Source organism: Myotis davidii, unplaced genomic scaffold (assembly GCF_000327345.1).
Source record: "Myotis davidii unplaced genomic scaffold, ASM32734v1 scaffold151, whole genome shotgun sequence".
NCBI classification, from domain to species: domain Eukaryota; kingdom Metazoa; phylum Chordata; class Mammalia; order Chiroptera; family Vespertilionidae; genus Myotis; species Myotis davidii.
In genome coordinates this window covers 762,691-782,194 of record NW_006285248.1, presented here as the reverse complement: position 1 = coordinate 782,194, position 19,504 = coordinate 762,691, and positions in this window count along the sequence as shown.

Sequence of the window (19,504 nt, the reverse complement as noted above, 5' to 3'; positions counted from 1 at the left end):
TCCAATGGGAATGTTTATTGTGACTTTGTTCTCTGTTGCATTTTAAAGTTATTTCCTGTAATTTATTTTCAGTACATAATTAAAAATTTGTTGTATATATAAAATGAAACTTGTGATTCTTTCTTTAAGGAATTCTTCAAGTATGTATTCCATTACATAAATCACATTTGTTTATATTGAAAAGAGCATGAGCAGGAAACACCCAAGTGAGAGCTCTAAGGTACTGTACCTTTAAGCTAAGCTTGTAAAAAGTTATTTTTCTGTGTCTGTCTTGGATAGGGAGAACTTGTTGTGATTAGCCTGGGTGTAGCTCAGGATTTATTAATTTTTGTGTGTGTGTGATATATGTAAGGTTAACATTTGCAATATTTTTGTAGCTTTCTTTTAGGACACCTGTTAAAGCACCTACTTTGGTTTTTAAGTGAAGAAAATTCAGATATTGAATTGCATGCCTGAAAACTCTAAGTTTGTCTTGGTTGGTATTATTTCCTCCCCCTTTCAACTCCTGTTTTTCTATGGGTTGTATTTGTTTCCATCTGTATTAAATTGCTACCAACTCATCTGTTCTTAAACATAAAGAATCCACCTGAAAAGTGTCTCTTTTTATTTCTTTGACTACCCTGTTTTATGAATGCTGTGGACTGTTTTTATGACTGAAAAAAATAAAAAGTTTGTTGTATAATAACAGTTCTTCTGAAATTAAGACACATAGCTTACTCTTTCCTAAACTAAAGGGCTGTGAAATCTAGACCATTGGATTTTTTAGTATTGTTGGAAGGAGTGTGCTTTCTCCAGAGAAGATTACTTCTATAAAGGATTCTAAGAACACACTGGTTTCAGCTGGAAGATTCTGAACATTTTTAAGCAAGAAGCAATAAAAGAGGTTAAAGATAAACTGTTGACTGAAATAACTTCAGTGTAGTACATTTTCTGTGATACAATTTTTTTTTTTTTTAGTAATCTATATTACAAGGTAGGTTTTTACAAAAATAGTTGAGGCCCTAGCTGGTTTAGCTCAGTGAATAGAGCATCGGCCAGAGGATTGAAAGGTCCCAAGTTCAATTCCAGTCAAGGGCACATACCTTGGTTATGGGCTTGGTCCTTGGCCCTGGTTCAAGGTGCGTGCGGGAGGCAATCAAACAATGCGTCGCACATTGATGTTTCTCTCTCTCTGACTACCCCTTCCTTCTGTCTTTAAAAATCAATGGAAAAATATTCTTGGGTGAGGATTAAAAAAATTTAAGACAAGTGATTTATCTTCCTAGTTAAGGCAAATAATTTGGCCCAGCCAGCGTGGTTGAGTGGTTGCATGTGGACCTATGAACTAGGAGGTCACATTTTGATTCCCGGTTGGTCAGTGATTCTCATCATTGATGTTTCTGTCTCTCCTCTCCCTCTGATATCAATAAAAAATATATTTTAAAAAATGACAATTTACTTTTGTGGAAGAGGCAGTTCATTTGTGACTCTGTTATAAGCATGCCTTACACATTTCTCATGAAGATAGCTAGTTGCTTCAGTGAACATCGTCTTTGTAGAATCAAAAATCAGTATTTCATTTTGAGGCTTACGTTTTCAAAGAACTCTGAGCTGGACTTACTTCACTTATTTTACTTCCAGATTGGACAGGGGAGGACTTTACCCTTGTAGTGTGAGTGCTGTTGGTGTTAATTACATTATTTCATCATTATGGGATTAAAAATAAGCTTAGGCCTTGGTTAAGAACCTATTAAAAATATACCAGCAAACACTGTGATGTTTCTGTTAGTAGTCCACTATGTAAGTATTCAAAATGGCCTTTCAGAAAGCCACTTTAAGCAGTTGAGTCTTTTAACTAGGGAATTGGCTTTTGACTAGCTGCTTATCTGCTAGCATGGGTAGCTGGTGTCAGTTGGAGACACTTTTAGGTTTCAGCAGTTTTATTCATGGCCCGAATCCCCACACCGACCAGCATTGGCCTGTCCGGCTGCGTGTTTTTCCATGTGTCCTAGATGTGGGGTGGTGATGAAAACCCGTTTGGAGAGCTGGCAGCCGTGCTCCTGGCCACCACCTTCCCAGGAGGCCCGGTTTGCTGCTCAGATGACTGTCGCTTCGAGTGCACCTGGAGCCTCTGTCATGGGGAGGACTTGCAGTTGGCCCCTGGGCAAACCAAGCTAAATTAGGGCTTTCCCAAGCAGGACCGAGTTGCCACTGTCTCTACCGAAGTCATGTACCAGATCTAGGAGTGTCTGCTTTAGATTTGCAGTTTGCTGGAGTTTAGACAGGAATTGATCTATTCTTGACATATTTCAGTGTAATACAACTACTATGCTCTTGTAGTTTCATGTCTTAGGGCTCATCAGAACTCAAGTTAGCAGTTGACCAGATCAAAGTTACCCAAAGGTATGTATAAAAAGGGTTAGGAGTGGGGATCACAGCCTTTGCCTGGCGCAGTAAAGCACCCCCACATACATCAGCACTTTTATACTCACCACAGTACTGTGAGATGGCTGGGGAACTGTGAGAATCCATACGAAGTTTCAGATACAGATGAGTGATGTCCCTAACGCAAGGTGAAAGCCGTCTTGGCTGTTTAGGAAAAGCACCAGAAGATGGAGAGAAGATTCTGTTAATACGAAAGGTGAAAATCGCCTGTAATAATGCATTTAAAAACAGATATTAAGTGAGTTTTTTCCTGTCCACCTTGCAGGTGACTATGGTATGAGCTGTCAAGACCTTTCCTGTGCTTACTGCCATGTCTGTGAAAAAGGTCAGGATCCTACCTCTGGGCTGTTTTTGGTGTCATTGTGTGCTCACCTACCGACTGTGTTTCTCTTGATTGAGGAAGTGTAGTGCCAGGCACAGATTAAATCAGGACTTAATGAAAATGTCCTTAAGATATTTAAAGACATGATTATGAAGATTTTTCAAATATAAAAGGAGAGAACCGTGTAATGATCTGGCATGTACCCATCACTCAAATAGTTATCAGCACATAGCCAATCTGGTTTCATTTATATACTCCCATATGTCTCTCCTCACCCCCAATTTAATTATTTTTAGGGAAATCTCAGATATCTCATTTCAATTATAAATACCGCAGTATGTATCCGTAAACCATCAGGACTTATTTTTAGCAACTACAATACTCATCACTTCTAAAAGAATAAAATATTACTCAATATCAAATATCCAGTAAGCCTTCAACTTTCCCCAGTTGTCTTATATCTTCATACTGTAGCCAAAGTCCCTGACCATCCACTATAACTAAGAATGTGTACATACCTGTATGCCCATCATTTGGCACTTAGACACCCACTATATTCCAGCTATGTATGTTATATGCTGAGATGCAACGGTGAGTCACAAAGTCTATATGCTAGAAAAGGATGCTAGTAGTATGGGCCAATTTTGACTCTCCTGAGGCTAAATTGGGAAGTCTTGTCATTTACCTAGAATACAGCAGGGGGCAGAGGAAGTCCGTTTATCCAAATCATTTGTGGCTGCTTAGCATTTCAGATGTAGCTGATTAAAACTTACTTTGTTCAGCTTTTGAAGGAAACTAGAATCTGGTTTTGCAGGGTGCTCGTTGTTTATGGAACACTTGGTACCTGTGCTATCAAATCTGTGAAAACATTTTCTGGAATAGTTGAGAAGCTTGTTAAGTAAAGGAATTCTCCAAATGCTTTAAAAAAGAGACTATTGAATGGATTTAATATTAATTTAATGTTTTCTATACGGCAAATCTGAATTTTCATTTAGGTGTTTGCTTAAATTGAACTGTGGCTGCGTTTTTATTGTTGCTGAGAGAATGGGTCAAAGAGACCATCATGCTCATTAGCGAATCTTGTTTCCTACTTCAGGAGTAGTAGCCCCTCTTACTTCCTTAGCTTTTCAAACAAGTAAGAGGAAGTTTTCAGAAATGTTGAGATAGCAAATGCCGTGTGTGTGTGTGTGTGTGTGTGTGTGTGTGTGTGTGTGTGTGTGTGAGATGTTGCTATGGGCACAAGAATGGTATCGGAGCAGGAGAGAGGAAAGGACCAGGAATGTGGGGTGCTGTGTTTTGGGCAAAGACCTCAAGAGCATGTTCTAATTTTGGACTTTTTAATGCTATTTGGATTTTTCTGGGTGCTTTAAAAAAGCGATACGTATGCATTTGAGTTATGAAGCTAGATATCGGAATTTCCTCTGAAAAGGCAAATCTGAGCTAAAGCAAAGAGAGTTACTTGAGCAGCCAGTGTTCTGTTGGCTCTTTCATTAGTCAATGCTTTCCCCCGCCCTCCTGTTCTACTCCTCTTTAAGGGACAAACAGGAAAATTGTGCCGACTCTCTCTGGCTATGGCTCCATGGAGAGCTAGTGGTCAAGTAGATGTGCAAGGGGAGGGACTAAATCGATTTCTCATGAATCTGTGGCAGCACTCTCTATTAAGAATAAAACCAATATAGAGATGCCTATTTCAGTTCTTCAGTCCAAGCTTCTTCCAGAAACCTGAGCACTTTCAATACTGGCAAAGCGAAGTGATGATTCTGCCTCCAGCAGGAGAAAATCAATACACTCTAGCTCCTCTGAGGCAGACAGATTACAGGAACCACAGCTCCACAGGGTTGCATAATCTTATGACAAACGCCATCCGGTTCCTTACAGTCCCCGAGGATCTCTCCGACCAGGGTCCCACTGGCCAGGCCCAAAGTTGGCTCCGTCTCTCCCGGTTTTTCCGCTTTGCTCATATGACTTGTTTGCACGTTTGCCTACTGCGAACAAGGCCATCTCCTGGTTTGGTGGATTCCCAACCTGTCAGATCCAGCCGGTCTCCACGGAGCTGAGGGCCAACAGTCAGCGGCTGAGCAGGGAGGGCCTCGCAGGCCATTGCTTCTTAGCGCCTGCCTGTGCCTGCCGGGCAAGCATGCAGTCACCAGCTCTTTCTGTTAAGGGAAGCTGGAGGTCTGAATTGAAATAATTCAGCCCAAACTTTCTTAAAAATACAGATGGAACAAACGAAACACAATTTGGTTTGCAGGCAGGTCAGTTTGAAGGCAGCTACCTGTTCTTAGAAGTAATTCCTCCCAGGCACTTCACCGCTGGATATTCCCGCAGTCTGTTCTGAGACATCAGACAACCCCTGAATCGAGGGACGTTCTCTGAAATGCCTGTCCAGTACCCTTCAAAATGGTCAAGGTCATGATAAGCAAGGAAAGACGGAAAACGGTCACAGGTCAGAGGAGACTAGAGAGACATGGTGACTATATTCCATGCAGGATCAGAACATTAGTGGAAAAATTGCTGAATTTCCGGTAATGTCTGGAGTTTAGTTGATGGTACTGTACCAATGTTAATTTCCTGATTTTTAACAACTGTAGCACGATAATGAAAGATGCTAACATTAGTGGAAACTGGGTGAAGGGATATGGGAGCTATGTACTGTATGTGTAACTTTTCTACAAACCTATAATTATTCCCAGATTGGAAGTTTATTAAAAAGAAAGTCCCTTCCAAGCCCGAGATAACCTTGAATTGTTAGGGTTCGGAGAATGAGACCAGGTCTCCAGTGTCAAAACCAATGCCGTCGCCCTGGTGTTCTTTCTCCCAACCTGTGTGCCGCATGCCTAGCGTGGTGTCAAGCTCTACTGTTGTCCTCTTTTAGGTCAAATGGTACCAAACACCCACCTCCCACACAATGGCCTGTGGATTAGTCCAGAAGCATGCAGGTGGTCATACATCTTCGCAGTACAAAATGGTGCCTGTCTTCCTATTAGTAAGAGAGAGTCGACTCCGTGGCCTCACACACTGCTGCCCTCCAGCTGCCATGGCTCTGGGGCCCCTGGACTCAGCTTGAAATTCATAGATAGGGTTTCAGTGACGCTCGGAGGACTGGCACTTTGCCTAAGGATATGGTGGTTTGTCCTGTCTGCCTGGCTGTGCGGCTGGATCATTTTCTAAATGGCTCTGGCTCTGTGGAGCAGGACCCCCGAAGACCCCCCTCCTCTCCAAGACAGCATTCCCAGCGTCAGGAAAACTGAAGAAGCAGAGGGGGCCAACGTGAGTTGTCAGAGTGAGGACGGTGCCAGCCTAGGAATGAGAAGCCTTTACAAATATGTTCATCTCTCCAGGGGAATTAAGTTTCTCCAGATTTGTGGTCTTTCCGGATCCACAGGAATTGTATCACCCTGCAGTGTTCGCAGGCGATCATTCCTCCTCGCAAAGCTCAGCCTCCCCTGTCAGGACCCAATCAAGTGACCACAAATCAAAGAGAGCTTGGACTCAGTCCACTAATAGCAGGGAAAGCCATTAGCTAGAGTTGTTTGAAAAGGGAAGTGGCTCAGATATCTCTGGTCTCACCAGAAAAGCTTCTGTAATGTCAGATTATTGTTACCAAATGGCTTAGTGGACTGAGGCATCACATTTCTCATAATGAGAGGTTATTTATTGCACCACGGAACGAACACACTCTCCCTTGCTCACTTGCACAAGATAAGACGAAGAGGCCTTTCAAGTTGAATTAAGTTTAAAAGGAAAACAATGCACATGCTCCCAGCGAATGCGGGGGTTTAGCTCTGGCTGTGTAGGGGGCAGTGGTCCATGGCTCCCTCTGTGGGTGGTCTGGGGGCTCTGCAAGGCTCTCCGAGCCCACTCTCTACTAGTTAAGTCTTGAAGTGGAACTCGTGGGGATTATTCTTTAGAGTCAGGGCATTGTTTCAGGGATGTGTTCATCTCAAGGGCTACAGTGATTGGTTCAGGGGTAGGCATATGACAGAATGTGGGCCAATCAGAGGCCTTTCCAATGATCTAAGAAGAGTGAGTGCTGAAGGCTTCCTAACTCAAGGAGGGAGGGAGGATGGATGGGAATCTAGGGTTCCAGAGGCTATGTTTTCAGTCACCCCTGGAAATCCTGTCTCTATGAGAGAGAATGAAGCGGAGTAGAGGTAAGGAGGGCGGAGAGACAGAGAGAGAAGGTCTTCCGGGTGAGAGCTCCAGTACCCTTCCAGTGAAGCTCCATTTGAATAAAGCTTGTGTGCATTGGGCTTCTACCAATTGCAAGAAAGAATAGTCTGATGAACACCTGTCTTCTACAACTTTCCATAAACACCATCTCTAGATGGCACACCCCAGCTGGGCTCAGGTGTCAGGGGCCTCTGGAATAGGAGGCGGTGGAGGAAGGGGAGTGGAGTGAACACACCTTGGCTCAGGAGAAGGAGCAAAACCAGAGAGCACAAGTGTGGACTGTCCTGTCTGCGGTTTTGCTGGTTTTGCTCATTGCGTTTTCTGGTAAGGTTCTTTTGAAGAAAGGGCCCTGCTTCTAACAGGGTTTTCCACTCTCGAACTTAGAAGATCTTTGCCAGCCTCTCCAGTCTAATGTGCTTTGTTATTTCTCTTTCACCTGCCCTCCGTGTGTGCCTGTTAGAGGCCTAAGAGCATGCTGTGCTGGAGGGAGGGTTAGGCCCAGGCCAGGCGAGTGGAGGAGGCGGGATGGGAGGGGGCCCCGGTGGGTTGGAAACAGGACTGAGCTCCCACCAAGGCACAGCGGCCTCCACTCCTCCTGACCCTGCTGGGAGGAGCCTGCAATAAGGGCGACAGTTTCCGCCTCAGCTGGCCGTTCTCACTCTTTGATGCTCCACCCCAGTCAGAGGGCAGGTGACGTGCGGGGTGGTCTGCGACTCTGGACTCCTGGAAGGCGGCCTCTTGCCAAGCACAGGTGCTCTGAGGTCGGAGAGAGCCGGAGAGCCTGCTGGGAGTGTGGCAGGCTGTCAGGGCGGAGGGCGAGGGGAGGGGAAAGGATGTGGGGTGGAGAATAATAAACTCCTTCGTGGATCTGAAGGCTCTTGGAGTCCGATTTTCAATGATAAATAATCCCAGGATTTGTTCAAAGCTCAACAACCGCCCCCAGTGCCCTCCAGCTGGGCAGAGCAGCTGCGTGGGGTTTCAGACCTCCTGAGAGTGTCAACCTGCCCGTGGCCTTCGCAGTGGTGGAGGGAGGGTTCTGAGAACACGCCGCCGGGAGATACTTATCCAAAGTCATAGTCACCACCACCCGTGTTTACTGCGTTTCTGTGCAGCATGTTAACAAACAAGGCTGTGCTCGCCGTGGGAAACTTTGAATTTATACAGCCAACCGTTACTGGACACCTAAAGTGAGCCTCCGTACCATCCACACAAGGCCTTTGTGTGAAAGGGGGAAGCATAGAAAAATAAGTCACTGTCCCCGAGTTCAAGTCCAGAGCGAGATCATGCGCTGGCGTCCAGAACGTGCTTCAACGCCCCAGGATGGGCTGCGAGTGGCGAGGAGGCCCTGGGTGGCCTGGTGCCTTGAACTGGTTCACACAAGAGCAGGAGGAGAACTGGGCAGGAGGACCCAAGTCTGAGTCCTTGCAAGAACTCTCGGGAAACAAGTGAGAGACCGCAAGTCCAGCACCAGGAGAGAGATTCCAGCTTCTGTTGGGAGGGGTGGGGTCCATGCAGGGCCAGAGGGTCAGGAGGTGGAGCGCCTGAAGCTGCCCCCATAGCAAGGAAGCTAGGCTGTGTGTGTGTGTGTGTGGCTGTAAAGTCCTTGGAAAGGACTTTCTCCAAGAAAGCTGGAGCAGCCTGAAAACTGGGGGAGGGTGTGCTGGTGACCAGGGTGCGACCACAGTCCCAGCTCCCGTCGCCACGACACAGCTACTATGGCCTGTGCCCAAACTGTTTCATTCAAAAAGAAGTACTTTTCAGGCAGCACAAAGAAGTCCCAGAAAACATATTATTCAAAGAAAATGTCTTTCTAGGGCAGCAATTTTCAACCAGCATGCCATAAGAATTCTTAAAACATGCAACACCTCACTAGTTAGGCGGGGACATTGACCCCCCCCCCCCCCCCAACCCCCCCTTCGATTGTCAAAAAAAAAAAAAAAGCCAACAGCCAACATAATAAATACATGTCCATCAATAATGGAATCTAAAAATCAAAATAAATGAACAAGGAATCTAATGAGCAAAATAAATGGATGAATAATATAGAACCAGGGGCATGGAAACATCAGACTTGACGAATCTCAGAGGGAAGGGGAGGGAGGGCAGGAAGAGATTAACCAAAGAATTTACATGCATATATGCATAGCCTATGGACACAGACAATAGGGTGATGAAGGCCTGGGGTGGGGTGGGAACTGGGTGGAGGGGGACAGTGGGGGAAAAGAAAGGGGATATCTGTAATCCTCTCAATAATAAAGATTAAAAAAAAGACCATAGCTGTCTGCTGTGAATGAATCAAAATTATATGTATTTTTCAGTCAGATGGGCAAAATATACATATTTTTTGGTGTGCCCCAGAATTTTAGCAACTAGTTTATGTATGCCGTGAGATGAAAAAGGTTGAAAATTGCTGCTCTAGGATTTTAATGTAGTTGGAGGGAAGGCAGGGTGGAGTTCAGAATTCCGAAATGGTACATGGTGTCCTTTCTGACACCACTGTCTGTGTTCTGGGAGTACTTTGGGCTCTAGGACTGCAGGGGAGGGTAAAATGATCTCACTGCAATTTGAAAAAAGTGTCCATTTTCTTCTTATTCCCCGAAGAAGTAGGAAAAAACCCAACTCTGTGTGTGTGTGTGTGTGTGTGTGTGAGAGAGAGAGAGAGAGAGAGAGAGAGAGAGAGAGAGAGAGAGAGGGTGTTGGGGAGGGGGTGGGGTTAGAATATTAGATGACACGACATCTGATAAAAAGACTTGTTATCTGTGTTATTCAATCACTTGCCTTGGTAACTAGGGCCAGGGATCAAACCTGCAACCCAGGTACCTGCCCTTGACTGGGAATCAACCCCAAGACCATTTAGTGGGCAATACCACTGAGCAACACTGTCCAGGGCAAAAAGGTAAATTTTTTCAAATCAACATTTCTAAGCTTCGTAGCAAGGATTTTAGCAGAGCAGCAGGAAAAGACCTCACATGTTTCCCAGGTCAGTTCTAGCATTTTCTTCTTTCCCTTTCTATACTGTCATAGGCAGGAAGAAATTCGTCCCAAGGAGACAAATTCTCTCTGTTATCCCCTAAACCCCACCTTGAACAATGCATGTCCCAGACATCTGAAGGCTTTGTGGACTTACTAGAAGCCAAATGCTGTCAAGAATAAAACACACAGCCGCTGAAAGTCCCCTGACACCCAGTGGTGAGGTAGGACTTTGTCTGCCTGTTGAGTGTGTGGGAGTGATGCCTAGTGGGGGAATCCAGGATGGTGGGAATGGGGCTAAAATACACAGCAGCTGCAAATAATGCTGGGATTTTGGGTCTACTGCCCCGAACCCTGGAGATAAGGTGGGCTCTAGGAACCCTGGGAGGGTGTGAATACTAGAGAGCTGGGCAGGGGTCCAGGGGTCCCCAGCAGGTCCAGGGGTCCCCAAAGGTGTAGACGGAGTCGGCGAAGAAGGAATGACACGGAGAGAGCATTCAGTTGATCAGCAGCCTAGCCAGGATCTCTAGCCAGGATCTCCAGCCAAGTTCTGGTCTGGATCTCCAGCGAAGTTCTGTTTAAGATCATCATAGCCAGGTTCTGTCTCTAGGTTCTGTTGCCAGTTTCTGTCCAGGATCTTTTGCCATGTTCTCTCCAGCGAAGTTCTGTCTCTAGGTTCTGTGTATAGCTTCTGTTGTCTTGTTATATCCGTATTTATACCAGTTGATTCCAATCCTATCAATCTCTATTCCAAAGGTTAGGGCGTTTCTTATCTCCATTCCAGGGAGTAAAGATTATGTAGCTTAAGCATGATTGTTTGTAAAGTGATTAATTACCCACCTGGCACTTAGTTAGGGGGTTTTATTCCCTCCCTAACTTCAGGGGAAAATCCCTACCTGGGGAAACAACCTTTCTCTTGAGAGGTGACCTTGGTTAAAACACATAGTGCCAAGAAGGTGAGCAAACATATTAAGAACAGTATGCCATATACGCCAGGTCCCTGAAACAGCAAGGATGGACCGGCTCCCAGCAGGACAGGTGTGCATCCCTGTGGATTTAGCATGTTTCCTTGAGACCCCAGTTCACTGATCAAAGTGTGAAGATGGAGGAAGTTCCTTCCATCCTGTTCTTCCTGCTTAATTTTCTAAATAAGTTGCCAGTTCACCTCTCTGGGCCTCATCTTCCTTGTCTGATGAAGGGATTGAGATAGATAATCTTTAAGGTCTTTGCAGTGTTAACCTCCTGGGTAGCGCTGGCAACCTAATTTAACAGGCCCAGTGCAAAAGGGAGATACAAGGCCCTTGTTCAAAAATCAGGGGCAAAATGCTATTAAAAGTCTTACAATTAGAAGGCTTTCCCCTTTCTACAGTGGTCTCTCTCTCTCTCGACCTGTCATGATGTTTCTCTTTCATTTACTTTTTAATGTTCTAAGTAAAGTCAAAATTTAATATTAACATGACTTCTACCATTCATCTTTGCTCACCATCGACTTTCCTTATACTTTTCACATGACACTTTTCATGTATACTAATGCTTTCAGAGCGTAAATAAGTCATCTGGCTAATCCAGAATGTGCGTGCTTAGTTTCCTTTGGGTTGTCATCATACCAGGAACAAAATGTAAGCATTTCTGTAGGATTTGAGATCAATCTGTAGCTCTCCTATTTGAGAAATTCAGGTGTAAGCAGCCAACATTTGAAGCATGTGGTCTATTACCTAAAGATTGCCTTTCATAAATCTTGCCTTATAAACATACTCTCAGGATATTACTCAACGTGTGCTGTATATTAAATATTTCTACCACACACACTTATTTATCACGGATCTGTGCTGAGGGAGGAAAAATGTTCCCAGCTCTGCCACTTAGAAGTGACGTGACCTTGGCAAAGGTCACTAAAACTTGGTAACAATGGATGAATAATATTACTGCCTGAAGAGTAAATGAGAAACTTCACATGAAGGCCTCAGCACAGTGCCTGGCATGAAGTATGTGATTAATAAACATGAACTAGTATTATTATTATTTTTGTTGTTGTCACCATTTTCTGGTGCTGTCAGAATCTCTCATATTCTACCTGCAGGTAAACACTACATAATTAATTGTCATCTTGAAATAAGGTATTGATGGTACCTTTATTATTATTATTTTTAATCTTTATTGTTGAGATGTCCCTCTTTCTTCCCCTCATTGCCCCCCTCCACCTGGTTCCCACCCCACCCCAGGCCTTCACCACCCTATTGTCTGTGTCCATAGGTAATGAAATATATGCATATAAGGTTTAATCACTTCCTGCCCCCTCCCTCTTCCCTCTGAGAATCATCAGTCTATTCCATTTCCATTCCTCTGATTCTATTTTATTCACCAGTTTATTCTATTCATTAGATTTTTTATTTTTAGATTCAATTGTGTTTGTTGTTATTTTATTATTTTTTATCTTTTTTCCCCTCCTCTTCCTCTTCTTAAAGAATACCCTTTAACATTTCATATAATACTGGTTTGGTGGTGATGTACTCCTTTAGCATTTTCTTGTCAGTGAGGCTCTTTATCTGACCTTCAATTCTAAATAATAGCTTTTCTGGGTAGAGTAATCTTGTAGGTCCCTGCTAGTCATTACTTTGAATATTTCTTGCCACTCCCTCTGGCCTGCATAGCTTCTGTTGAGAAATCAGCTGACCGTCGTATGGGCATTCCCTTGTAGGTAACTAACTTCTTTTCTCTTGCTGCTTTTAAGATTCTCTCTTTGTCTTTTGCCCTTGGCATTTTAATTATGATGGGTCTTGATGTGGTTCTCTTTGGGTTCCTCTTATTTGGGACTCTGTGCTTCCTGGACTTGTAAGTCTATTTCTTTCACCAGGTAGGGGAAGTTTTCTGTCATTATTTCTTTAAATAGGTTTTCAATATCTTGCTCTCTCTTTTCTTCTGGCATCCCCATAATGTGAATGTTGGTACACTTGAAGTTGTCCCAGAGGCTCCTTATACTGTCTTCACATTTTAGGATTCTTATTTCTTTTTGCTCTTCTGGTTGGGTGTTTTTTGCTTTCTCATATTTCAAATCATTGATTTGATTCTTGGAATTCTCTACTCTACTGTTGAATCCCTCTACATTATTCTTTATTTCAGTCAGTGTCTGCTTAATTTCTGACTGGCCTTTTCCATTTTTTTTCCCCATTCTCAATAAGATCCTTAAAAGTCTCACTAAGTCTCTTGGAGGTTTCTAGAAGATTCTTGAGTAACTTTATAACTGTGGTTTTGAACTGTATATCCAACAGTTTATTTTCTTCCATTTCTTTCATTTGTGACATGTTTCTTTGTCTCTACATTTTGGCTGCTTCCCTGTGTTTGTTTCTATGTATTGGGTAGAGCTGCTATGTCTCCTTGAGTTGGTAGAGTGGCCTTGTGTATTAGGTGTCCTATAGGGCCTAGTAGCAGCCTCCCCAGTCACCTGAGCTGGGCCCTCTAGGTGCACCCCTTTGTGGGCAGTGAGCACAGTTTTATTGTAGTTGAGACTTGATTGCTGTTGGTGTCACTGGGAGGAATTGACCTGCAGGCCAATTGGCTGTGAGAACCAGCTGAGACTACAATGGGAGAGCTGCTGAGCAGGAGACACCCCTGTGGAGCAGGACTTGCTTCAGTGGGGCTTTGGAGCTCACTGAGTCTGCCCCTTGAGTGTGTTGCTTATGGATGTGTAGAGTTGTAATCTGGTATGGTCTGACACTGACCACTGGGTACACTGGCTCTTGGGTCTCCAGGAAGGTGCATGGGTTTACATCTATGCACAAGGGGCCATCCAGCAGGAGCTACAGAGAGATCTGAAGATTCCTCCTCTTTGTATTGAGTTTGGAAGTGCCCAGATGAGACCCAGCTGTGAAGCAAGGCAGGCTGGTGCTGGGTCTTGGGCTTTTTATTGATAGGTTTGGGACTCCCTGACCCAGCTGCAGCTTGTTTAGCCTAAGTAAGGACAGGCCATTCATATGCAAAAACCACTGCACACAGCTTGGGTGAGGTGGTAAATTGGATGAGGCGGGTTCTTAGGGAACACCAGGGCGGAGCAAACAGAAATGGCTGCCAGTCAGCCCTGCAAGCAGGGAGGTCCCAGCATATGATCCCCGCAAGCACTTCCATCTGGGAGAAAGCTGCCCCCGAGTTCCTGCCCCGATGCCAGATAATCCTGTTCCTCCTGGTATGTGTCTGTGTCTCCCAGAGCCTTACCCTTTTGTTTGTTTGTTTGAAGCCATTGAACCAGGAAGCCTGGAGCTCAGAGGAAGCGGGAGGAAGTGGAACTTGTAAGTTCAGTTCATGCACCGGCCTTTTAAGAGGAACAGCTGGGTCTCCAGCAGCCTCCATGTCACTGAGCCCCAATCTGCACTGGTTTTTACAGCCGTAGTTATGGAGACTTCTCTTCCCAGTTCTGGAATCCTGGCTGGAGGTCTGGTGTGGGGCTGAGACGCCTTGCTCCTCTGGGGGGCCTCTGCAGAGAGACTCTCCCTCCCAGTTAAAAAAGCAGCCCATGTGGGTGCCAGACCAGCCCATTCCACGCCTCCGCACCACCTACCATCTCAGTGTGATTTCTTCTTTACTTCTCTAGTTGTAAGAGTTCCATTCAGCCAGCTTTCTGGTGGTTCTGGATGATGGTTGTTCTGTATTTTAGTTGTAATTTTGATGTGGTTGTGGGAGGCGGCAAGTACAGGCATTTATCTACGCTGCCATCTTGGTTCCTCCAATGGTACATTTATTATTAGTCTTCAGGTACAATTGTGGTGCCTCTCATTTGCGTGGCTCTTGGCAAAGTCATTTGTGCCTCACCACAATCTCATGAGTTAGGTTTTACTGAATCATTGGGACCAGTGATGAGAAAAACCAGGTGCAGAAGTTGAGACCCAAGTGTGCTGGAAATCAAAACCCCAAATGAGCAAGAAATACAAACATCACCCATATAACCTGTGGCTGAAGGTGATGTTCCTCCAAGCCGGCACCCAGTGAGCTCAGCTGAGGAGAAAGCATTTCCTGTCATCTGCCCACAGCCCTTCTATGTGTAGTAAGTCAGGGAGCCTTGGCCAAGTATGGTGACCAGCCAAGGTGGCCACACCTGCTTCTGGCATTACTGTAGGTGGGGGACCATATCCAGGCTTTCACTGTGGTGAGCAGCGCCCTCTCTACAGTCCCTTGGGGATGACCTGTACAGACCAGAAATTGCTAGTGAGCAGCTGGGCTTCACACAACCTGCAGGGCAGTGGTGTTTCTCCATGGGAGAGAAGTGGTTTGTTTAGAGAAAACAGATGGTGCCAACCTGGCTAAGGTCCTTATTAGAACTCCCAGCAGCCAGCAGGCATCTCAGTGCCTTTTTATTTTATTTATTTAAAATTTATCTTTATTGTTGAAAGTGTTACAGATGCCCCCTTCCCCCCATTACCCCCTTTCTCCCCACTCCCAAACTATTGTCTGTGTCCATGGGTTAGGCATCTGTGCACATAAGTTCTTGGTTTCTCTTCTTCTTCCACACCTTCCTTCTGAGATTCATTAGTCTCTAGCATGCTTTTATGTCTCTAGATCTATTTTGTTCATCAGTTTATATTGCCCATTAGATTCCACATTTAAGTGAGATCATGTGATACTTATCTTTCTCTGATTGGCTTATTACACTTAGCATAATAACCTCCAGGCCCCTGGCATGTTGTCTCAAAGGGTAAGAGTTCCTTCTTTTTTACAGCTGCATAGTATTCATTGGTGTAAATGTACCACAGCTTTTTTATCCATTTATCTGCTGATGGGCACTTAGGTTGTTTTTAGATATTATCTCAGAGCCTTTTTAGATTGCTGGCTATGGTCAACTCAAAGAGAATATACCTAGAAATATAGGTACTGAGAAATGCATGGGGTTTGGTGAAGAAACCAAACTTTATTGAGGGATGTAAAAGATTTGAGTAAAGGGGGAGATGTATTATGTTTCTGGATGAGAGTCTTGGTCTGTCAACACAGTCCCTCTGGTAGGTGTTGTGGTAGATCAGAGACGTGGCCACTGGCAGCTGCAGCTGGAACACCTGGGCCCCCTGAGAGACCGTGGGCCGGAGCATCACCGAGGCCAGGACCTCAGCTCTGCTCCTAGAGCCTTTGCTGAGCAATCATCCAGCAAGAGATGCAGGAGGAGGCTGGCTGCAGATTCCCCACAGATGAGAGCCTGGTGGCAGGGAAGGTCTGGGGGAACCAAAGGAGGAAGAATAATGATACCTGAGGGGACTTGGGAAACCTAAGGCTCAGGGAAGCCAGCAGTGAAGTAAGACGGAAACCACTTGCCTTGCCAGGAACTTACTAACAACACGCCGTGGGCTCGGCCAGCCTGTTATGCAGATAGAATGGAAGAGAAAATGCTTCCACTGCTCCTTCCACAGCCAAACCACAGACTCTGGCAACTCCTCGCCTCGGAGGCAACAAAGACACATTCTCAGGGTTTGGCTCCGTCCTTCTCAATTCTATACCTTAAGCTAAAGAAGTCAGTCACGCGAGGCTGGCCTGCTGGGAAGTGCATCCGTGGTCTCTGCAGAGATCTCCCCGCCCTTCTCTCAGACCTCTCCTCCCACGTGCCCCCACGCACCAGTTCTGGGAATGCCCATTAATGACATGACTGATAGATTCTTCTGTTTTGCTTCCAGGAATATTTTTTTGTTTGTTTGAAGCCATTGAACCGGGAGAAAAAAATTACTTTTTCCCACTTTGGAGACACCTTGTGGACAATCCATCGAGAATTCCGTAACATACAGTTAACAACCATTTTGAAGACCAACAAATTGTCGGCCTTGGGCCAGGCTTTGGAGATGAAAATAAAGAAGATTGGAGTGTTCTTTTTATTATTCATCAGACCGAAGGGCGTGGTCATTGAACCTGGTCCAAGGGAAGAAATGTCAGAATAACTGGATCAGACTCCTGCCTCTGACAGGTGATGGCGCCTATGGTCGCTGCATCTCAGGCTCCTAACCTGTACCCTTAGTGATGGGCATGGATGATCTCGCTGGGCCATCCAGCTCTAACGCTGGACGTTGGCGAGTCTGTGAGCACAGGCAGAATCACGAGTAACTGGAAGAATCTTGCTCCCGTGTTCTCAGAAGAACCTGGCCAGGTGACTTCCCTTTTATTATTATTATGTAACAGTTGATATATGCAAAGGAATGTGAGTATCACACGAGTAATGATGAAGCATGACAACATAATCACAACAGCCCTGCATACTAACATGAGAAGCCACTAACATTCTGAATGTTATTTCTAGAAACCCCTTGTTTCAAAGAATAAGTTAGCTCATGTGTATTCAACCTCAAACAACATGCTATTTATTTTTGCTTGCTTTATAAAAATGGTATTATGCTCTACCTAGTCTTCTTTTCACTTGCTTTTTTCACTCAATATTATGTTTCTAAGATTGGTCCATGTGGCATGTAGTAAAACTATATAAAGTTTTACTGTGTGAGTATGAGTAAATAATTGTTTGTGTATTCCCTGGCCATTTGGACAGGGGTTATTTCCAGTTGTTATTACAATGTTACTATGAATGTTCCTACACACAAATGCTATGTGAATGTTTCTCTGAGGTTTCTACTTAGAAGTAGAATCACATGAATCTTAGACAGGTGTGTAAGAGTTTCTCTTGGGTAGAATTGCTAGGCTAAAATGTATGCGAACATTCAACCTCTTTTTTCTCAAGTGATTGTACCAATTTAGACTCCTATCAATAGCGTAGAAAAATGCCACTTGATTCACACCCTCACCAAGACTTTGACAGTGTCAGGCTTCTTAATTTTTGCCAATCCAGTGGGTGAAAAGTAGTATCTCATTGGTGCCTTAATTAGTGTCTCTCTGATTACTAATGAGGTTGTGTGTTTTTTCCTGTATTTCTGGGCAGCTCATGCTTCCTGCTCTGTGAGCTGCCTGTTCCTATCTTTTACTCATTTTTTTTTTCTATTGGACTGCTTGGTTTTGTATTTACTTATTTATTGGACTTGGAAGACTTAAAAATAAATCCTCTTTATGTATTTTTTATTGATTACACATATTGTAAATATCTTCTCCTGGTCTGTGGCTTTCTGGTCACTTTCATCATGGGATCTGCTGTTAGAAGTTCTTAATTTGAATGCAGCCAGATTTATTATTTCTTTCTTTCCTAGTTTATACATTTGTGTTCTGTTTAAGAAAGCTTTGCCACCCTGGGGTCCTAAAGATATGCTTGGACAGTGTCTTAAAAAATTTTAGATTTTTACCTGTTACATCTAAGTCTTAAATCCACTAGGGTTTGGTTTTCTCTATGGTGTAAAGCAGGATCTAATTATAATTTTTTTTCCATATGAATAACCAATTGATACTACATTTGTTGAGGAATTTTTTTCCTTGTGATCTATAATGCCTTATCCTATATAATAAAGAGCCAATATGCTAATTAGACCAAACAGCAGGACAACCATCTGGATGACCTTCCGGATGACCGTCTGGACAGCCTTCTGGGCAAAGCCAGGGCTGCGAAGGCTGGCCAAGGCTGCAAGGGCTGGCCGGGGCTGCAAGGGCCAATCCCCTTGCACGAATTTTGTGCATCGGGCCTCTAGTCTATTATATTGCAAGGACCCACACCCCCTTCTCTCTCTGTCTCTGTTTCTGGTTCTTTAGTCTTCTCCACTGGGCAATTTGTCTATATCTATGCAGGTACAACACTGTCTTCATTACTTTGTAGTAAGTCTTGCTATTCCTCTTCAGGGGTGCCTTGTTTATTCTTAGGTCTTTGCTCCTCCATATAAATTTGAGAATTATTGGCCAAGTTCCTCAACAATTCTATTTGGCTTTCTATTGGAATTAGGTCCATATGGGGAGGAGTGACATATGTGTGACATTTCCAAAAGATTATATTATGGTCCTTGAGTCGCTGATGATCTAGTGGTGAAGATAGACAGATCACTATAATACCATGTGGTAAATATTACATAAGCATGAACCACCAAGGAGGAGTTGGGAGTTAGAGAAGGTAACATGTCAAAAGGTTCTTAGTAAACAAAGATTCAGTATCCTGGTTCCAGATGGAGAGCGAAGGTGAGAGGGAGGAAGTGCAGAAAATGCAGCGTTCCACCCAGTTGGTTTGGGGGACACAGGTCTGATGTTAAGGTTTCCAGTGGCTACCACCAATAGCCACAATGACAACTATAGATAATAACTGCAGGGGATGTTGAATACAGGCGAATGATCGGCATGGAGAGGGGTTTGGGTAGGGAAGGCTCCTTTCCTTGGGTAGGGAAGATGCTGAGGAGTGAGCCAGGTTTTGAAGGGTGTTGGAGCCGTGTATTCCAGACAGAAAGAGCCACCCCAGCAAAATTCATAGGAAGAGAATAAAGAAGTTCCCTGGGGTGCAGGGGTCCTTCTGGATAGGCTTAAGGTAGGGCAGGCAGGGGACTGAAGTCTTTCCTACCAGTCCTTAGAGTTCACCACAAAAGGGAGCGTTGACTCTGTCCAAGGAGAACATGACCTGATGAGAGTGGTGTTTGGAGGAAATCGTCCTGGCATCATGCTGCTGCAATTTTCCTCTTTGCAAATTATAATTCATCACAGCATTTAGGAAAACGCTGTCACGCATGTCTCTCCTGATGT